General features: G+C 41.9%; 1 pseudogene; it reads right to left on the reverse strand.

The window, feature by feature from the left end:
- Positions 1-1,861, reverse strand: part of LOC139028417 (general transcription factor II-I repeat domain-containing protein 2A-like) — a 33,571-nt pseudogene extending 31,710 nt beyond the window's left edge.
- Between the last annotated feature and the right edge of the window lie 3,774 nt (positions 1,862-5,635).

The following is a 5,635-nucleotide window of genomic DNA, read 5'->3' on the forward strand; positions in this document are numbered from 1 at the left end:
AGTTCTCCAATCACAGCATCAGACTGAAGATCAATAAGCTCAAGTTGCAGGTCAGTGGGAGTGTTATCTATATTGAAGGTGAAAGGAGAGGAAACCAACAGCATGTCATTTTCCACCACTTTGAAATCCTCAAAGCGACGAGAAAACTCACCGTTCAAAGCACGCAGCAGTAATGTATACTTCTCCCGCTGGTCATCTGATAGGGAACAGACTAGTAGTGTTGGAAGGTGAGTGATATTGTTGGCTTCTACTTGGCGGGTCAGGAGGAGTAATTTTCCCTTGAAGGCTTTGACAAGGCTGTACATCTGATGTGCGAAAAGGCCCTTCCCTTTGGAATTCAGGCCATTCATGAGGGCCATTATGTCCACGGTGAAGGCAAAATCAGCCAACCATTCTTTATCATGCAGTTGAGGGAAATCCACATATTTTCCTTTCATTTTCAAAAACTCAGCGATCTCCGACTTCAGGTCGGAGACCTTTTAAACACCTTCCCCAACTCAGCCATCTCACATTTGTGTGGTGGGGAGATCTGCATCACCCGACTCTGTCTCTTCCAACAGTGAGACAAACTGCCTGTGGTTTAATGATTTTGCTCTTATGAAGTTCCAGAAGATGACTCATTTTCAGAACACATTTACAGAGCACCTCCTGATGAATAAAGCAATGCAGGAAAAAAAAAATCTGATCTGGGTAACTCAGATCTTTGATCTTGTATCCTTTTCAAAAAGCCAATGTTTTTTCCTGTCAAGTTTGGGCACCCATCAGTGGTCACACTGGATAACTTTTTAAAACTCAGTCCCAGCTTTGTCCCACACTTATTAACCTCCTCCAATAAATCTTTCCCTGTGGTTGTGCTCTTCATTGACTGCACTGAAGCAAGCTCCCTTGTAATTTCAAAGTCTGTGGTTATGCCTCGTAAGAATTTCAACAACTGCGCCGTGTCACGTGCATCACTGCTCTCATCCAGGGCCAAGGAGAAATAGATATTTCTTTACCTTGTCTTTCAACTGTTGTTCCATATTCTCTGCAATGTCCTCCACATGCCGTGTCACTGTTCGTCTTGACAGGGAAACATTTTCAAACAGCTCCTTCTTGTGGGGGCAAAGTATTGCTGCAGAGTCAATTAAACATTCTTTAATGAATTCGCCCTCAGCGAATGGCTTGCTATGTTTAGCAATTTTGCGGGACAGTACTTAGCTAGCTCTCGCAATTCCATTGTTTGCTGAATGCAGTTTTGTGAAAAGTCCTTGCTGCTTTTGCAACTGAGAAAGCAACTCTTTTGATGCACTTGTCCTCTGCTCAGAAGACATATTCCTATATTCTCTGCATGCTTCGTCTGGGAGTGTCGGGACAAGTTGTAGTCTTTCAAGACAGCAATTCTCTCTTTGCACACTGAGCACACAGCTTTCCCTGATACCTCAATAAATAAATAATTTGATGTCCACTCTTGCTGGAACACCCTACATTCATTGTCTACTTTCCTTTTCTTTTAAATCTTTGAAAAACTAATTTTTGCACAATTGCTAGCTAGCTACTATTTGTAACTGTGACGTGTGTGTCAGCCTGTCAGTCACTGTCTGTCCTCGTGCAGTTGTTATTTATACTGTACGTGCCTTCAAAATAAATGTGAGTTAAATCCTTACACAAAGGCGAGTATTCATCTGGCTTTTAATTTGAATAACAAATAGGTTTTTCAAAACTTTACTATCGCAAATTCTTTATGTGATCGCAGCATGATTCCGCGGGCCGTATTGAATCAGGTTGCGGGCCGCAAACGGCTTCCGGAATGGTCTTTGCCCAGGCCTGGGCTTACCATGGTGCTACCCTACTGAGTGCTGTTGAGGATACTGTAGACCTCCATTGCAAAACAGTGTGTTTTAATCAATTATTTGGTGACGGGACACAATTTAGTATAGTTTTATCTAAAAAGGATGACTATTTGAATGTTTCATATTTTTATTTTTAGGAAATTCACTGAGGAGCATGGTCCTCCCCTTCTTCCTCTGAGGAGCCTCCACTGGACTCACTGGGTCTGTCTTCACAGCATATCCCCCATCTTTGGTCTGGCTTCACAGCATGTACCCCCTTCTTTGCCTTGGGAAAGCTGATTTTGTATCCTAGCATTTCTGCTGTGGTGGTTGCCTGGGAAGACGTGCAGACAAGAGTAGATGTAGAATTTTCTAAAATGTCTATCATTACAGCTTGTTGATAGCGGAAAGACAAAAGGAGACAGAGAGTGAAAAAATAATACCCCCCACCCACCCCCCACCCCCCACCCACCCACCCACTAATCATCATGATTAGCCCCAATGACACAAGCTACATCAACTCCAAGACAACAACCCACACAATGGAATTGCAAGATATGATTTTCAGGAGTAAATTACAAATACGATACACACTCCAACTCCTTTTGTGGACAACATTCCTTCATGTTAGCTGTGTGCTGGCAGTTCTCAGACTCAATGTAGGGGGCTTAGGGATAGAAGAACAAACACCATATAGTGACTTTTAGGTGTGTAACAGAAAATATACCATTCACATGTCAAAGCCGCCATAGTTATAGCCACAGCCACTGTTTCAGACTCATCAAACTTTGATACTTACATTAGGGTTTATTTTTTTAGGAACTCAGTCTGGCTTTTAACTTACTCTTGAAAGTTGTATTAGTAGACTGCACAAGGTGCCATTTCAAAAATTGGGTAGTGCATCATCAGTTCCTCTTGTCATGTTAGTCATTGCATACCTTAGAGAGCTACTTATAACTTGTAATAAATGTACAGATCAACTAGCCCATGTCTGCTAAAGTTTTTTTAATTAAATTTTTTTAGCCATAGATGTTGGTGTCATATTTTTGTTAGTAAAATATCACATGGATACATATTAGACATGGCAAACATATAGATATGCAAGAACTGTCACGTTGGTATGAAGTGATTCGGGAGACAGACGCAGGAATGCGTAATAGAGATTTTTATTCCCAAATTACAGTGTGCCGTGTAAAGGGGATGAAGACCAAATAAACACGTCACAAAACGCAGGGTAGAAACCCAAACAAACGAGCGAGGAGTACCTTGAATAAATAACACGGGCGCACAAGGATTAACACACGGGACGAGACCCGTAATCATCTGCGCCATCCAACAATCTCAATCCAAATCCAAAACACACTGCACAGGTACTCACATGTACCAAGGACATTGGAACAATAATGGACAGCCCAATGGAAACCAAAGGGCTCACTTATACAAGTACTAATCAGTGGGAATAGGGGACAGGTGTGCGTAATGAAAGTTCCGGAGGGATCCGTGACAAGAACATTTGCTTTAGAACTGCAAAACGTTCTTTGCACCCCATGACAAAATGTGTAGAATTGCAGGAAATGAACTTTAAACGTGCAAAAAAGAGGGGCGAGGAGTGTGCATGCAAGGAGGGCATGGGACGTTCCCCAATGCTGGAAGGGGGACCACGAGTGAAACATTACATTATGGTTAGCGCATGCAAGATCCACTGATCCACTGTTAATGATGGTACAGCATCAGTCTTCAGGATTAGCTTCCTGGCAAGAACAATCTAATGTTCTCCTCATATCAATTGAGGAGAAATTTATGCACCGAAATGTACGATCATGTCACTCATGTGCAGTGCAGATTTTGAGCAAAGTTGCTTTATCAATAAGCAACTTTGCTCAAAATCTGCACTGCACATGAGTGACATGATCGTAAATTTCGGTGCAACCTGCCCACCCAAAATGAAAAGCAGCCACTTCTGTCGGAAGAATTCCTTCTTCAGAAAAACGTTCATTTAAACACTTGAATTAATTAAAACCAATACATTTTACAATACATTTTACAATACATTTTTAACGCCACTAAGAAACAATGAGCCTTTAAAATATGATTAAACTAAATATGTCATGCCCTTTAACCAGCAATGCTTATATAAGACAGACAAACTAACAGAACTATACAATCTCCAACCAATAACATATCCAACTTTTGCAACCAATAACATATCCAACTTTCTCTTTAACCTACCTTTTAATTGAAGAGTATTTTTTTTTACATAGAAAAATATGATAGAAAATTCTGCATTACATATATCCTCTCCAACTACCTGTCTCCCAGAATGTTCTCCCACCCAGAGCCATATATATATATATTAAAAAGTACTCAGACCCCTTGACTTTTCCACATTTTGTTACGTTACACTGTTACGTTACATCCTTATTATACAAATAAAATCCTCAGCAATCTACACACAATACCCCATAATGACAGAAAATACCTTATTTACATAAGTATTCCGACCCTCTGCTATGAGACTAGAAATTGATCTCAGGTGCATCCTGTTGCCATTGATCATCCTTGAGATGTTTCTACAACTTGATTGGAGACCACCTGTGGTAAATTCAATTGATTGGACAGGATTTGGAAAGGCACACACCTGTCTACTATATAAGGTCACACAGTTGACAGTGCATGTCAGAACAAAAATCAAGCCATGAGGTCGAAGGAATTGTCCGTAGATCTCCGCGACAGGATGGTATCGAGGCACAGATCTGGGGATGGGTACCAAAAAAATTCTGCAGAATTGACGGTCCCCAAGAACACATTGACCTCCATCATTCTTAAATGGAAGAAGTTTAGAACCGCCAAGACTCTTCCTAGAGCTGGCCGCCTGGCCAAACTGAGCAATCAGGGGAGAATGGCCTTGGTCAGAGAGGTGACCAAGAACCTTATGGTCCCTCTGACAGAGGTCTAGAGTTCCTCTGTAGAGATGGAGAAACTTCCAGAAGGACGACAATCTCTGTAGCACTCCACCAATCAGGCCTTTGTAGTAGAGCGGCCAGACGGAAGCCGCTCCTCAGTAAACGGCACATAACAGCCCGCTTGGAGTTTGTCAAAAGGCACCTAAAGACTCTAAGACCATGACAAACAAGATTCTCTGGTCTGATGAAACCAAAATTGAACTCTTTGGCCTGAATGCCTAGCGTCACGGCTGGAGGAAACCTGGCACCATCCCAATGATAAAGCATGGTGGTGGCAGCATCATGCTGTGGGGATATTTTTCAGCTGCAGGGACTGAGAGACTAGTCAGGATCGAGGGAAAGATAAATGAAGCAAAGTACAGAGAGATTCATGATGAAAACCTGCTCCAGAGCACTCAGGACCTCAGACTGGGGTGAAGGTTCACCTTCCAACACGACAACGACGCTAAGCACACAGCCAAGACAATGCAGGAGTGGCTTTGGGACAAGTCTCTGAATGTCCTCCAGTTGGCCAGTCAGAGCCCGGACTTGAACCCAATCAAACATCTCTGGAGAGACCTGAAAATAGCTGTGCAGCGATGCTCCCCATCCAACCTGACAAACTCCCCAAATACAGGTGTGCCAAGCTTGTAGCATCATACCCAAGAAGATTCAAAGCTGTACTCGCTGCCAAATGTGCTTCAACAAAGGACTTCGTAAATGGTCTTTATAATAATGTAAATGTGATATTTCAGTTATTTATTTTTGCAAAAATGTCTACAACACCGTTTTGGCTTTGTCATTATGGGGTATTGTGCATAGATTGATGAGGAAATCTTTTTTGAATCCATTTTAGAAAAAGTCTGTAATCTAATAAAATGTTGA

This window comes from Salvelinus sp. IW2-2015, linkage group LG11, assembly GCF_002910315.2.
Source record: "Salvelinus sp. IW2-2015 linkage group LG11, ASM291031v2, whole genome shotgun sequence".
In the NCBI taxonomy this organism is placed as follows: domain Eukaryota; kingdom Metazoa; phylum Chordata; class Actinopteri; order Salmoniformes; family Salmonidae; genus Salvelinus; species Salvelinus sp. IW2-2015.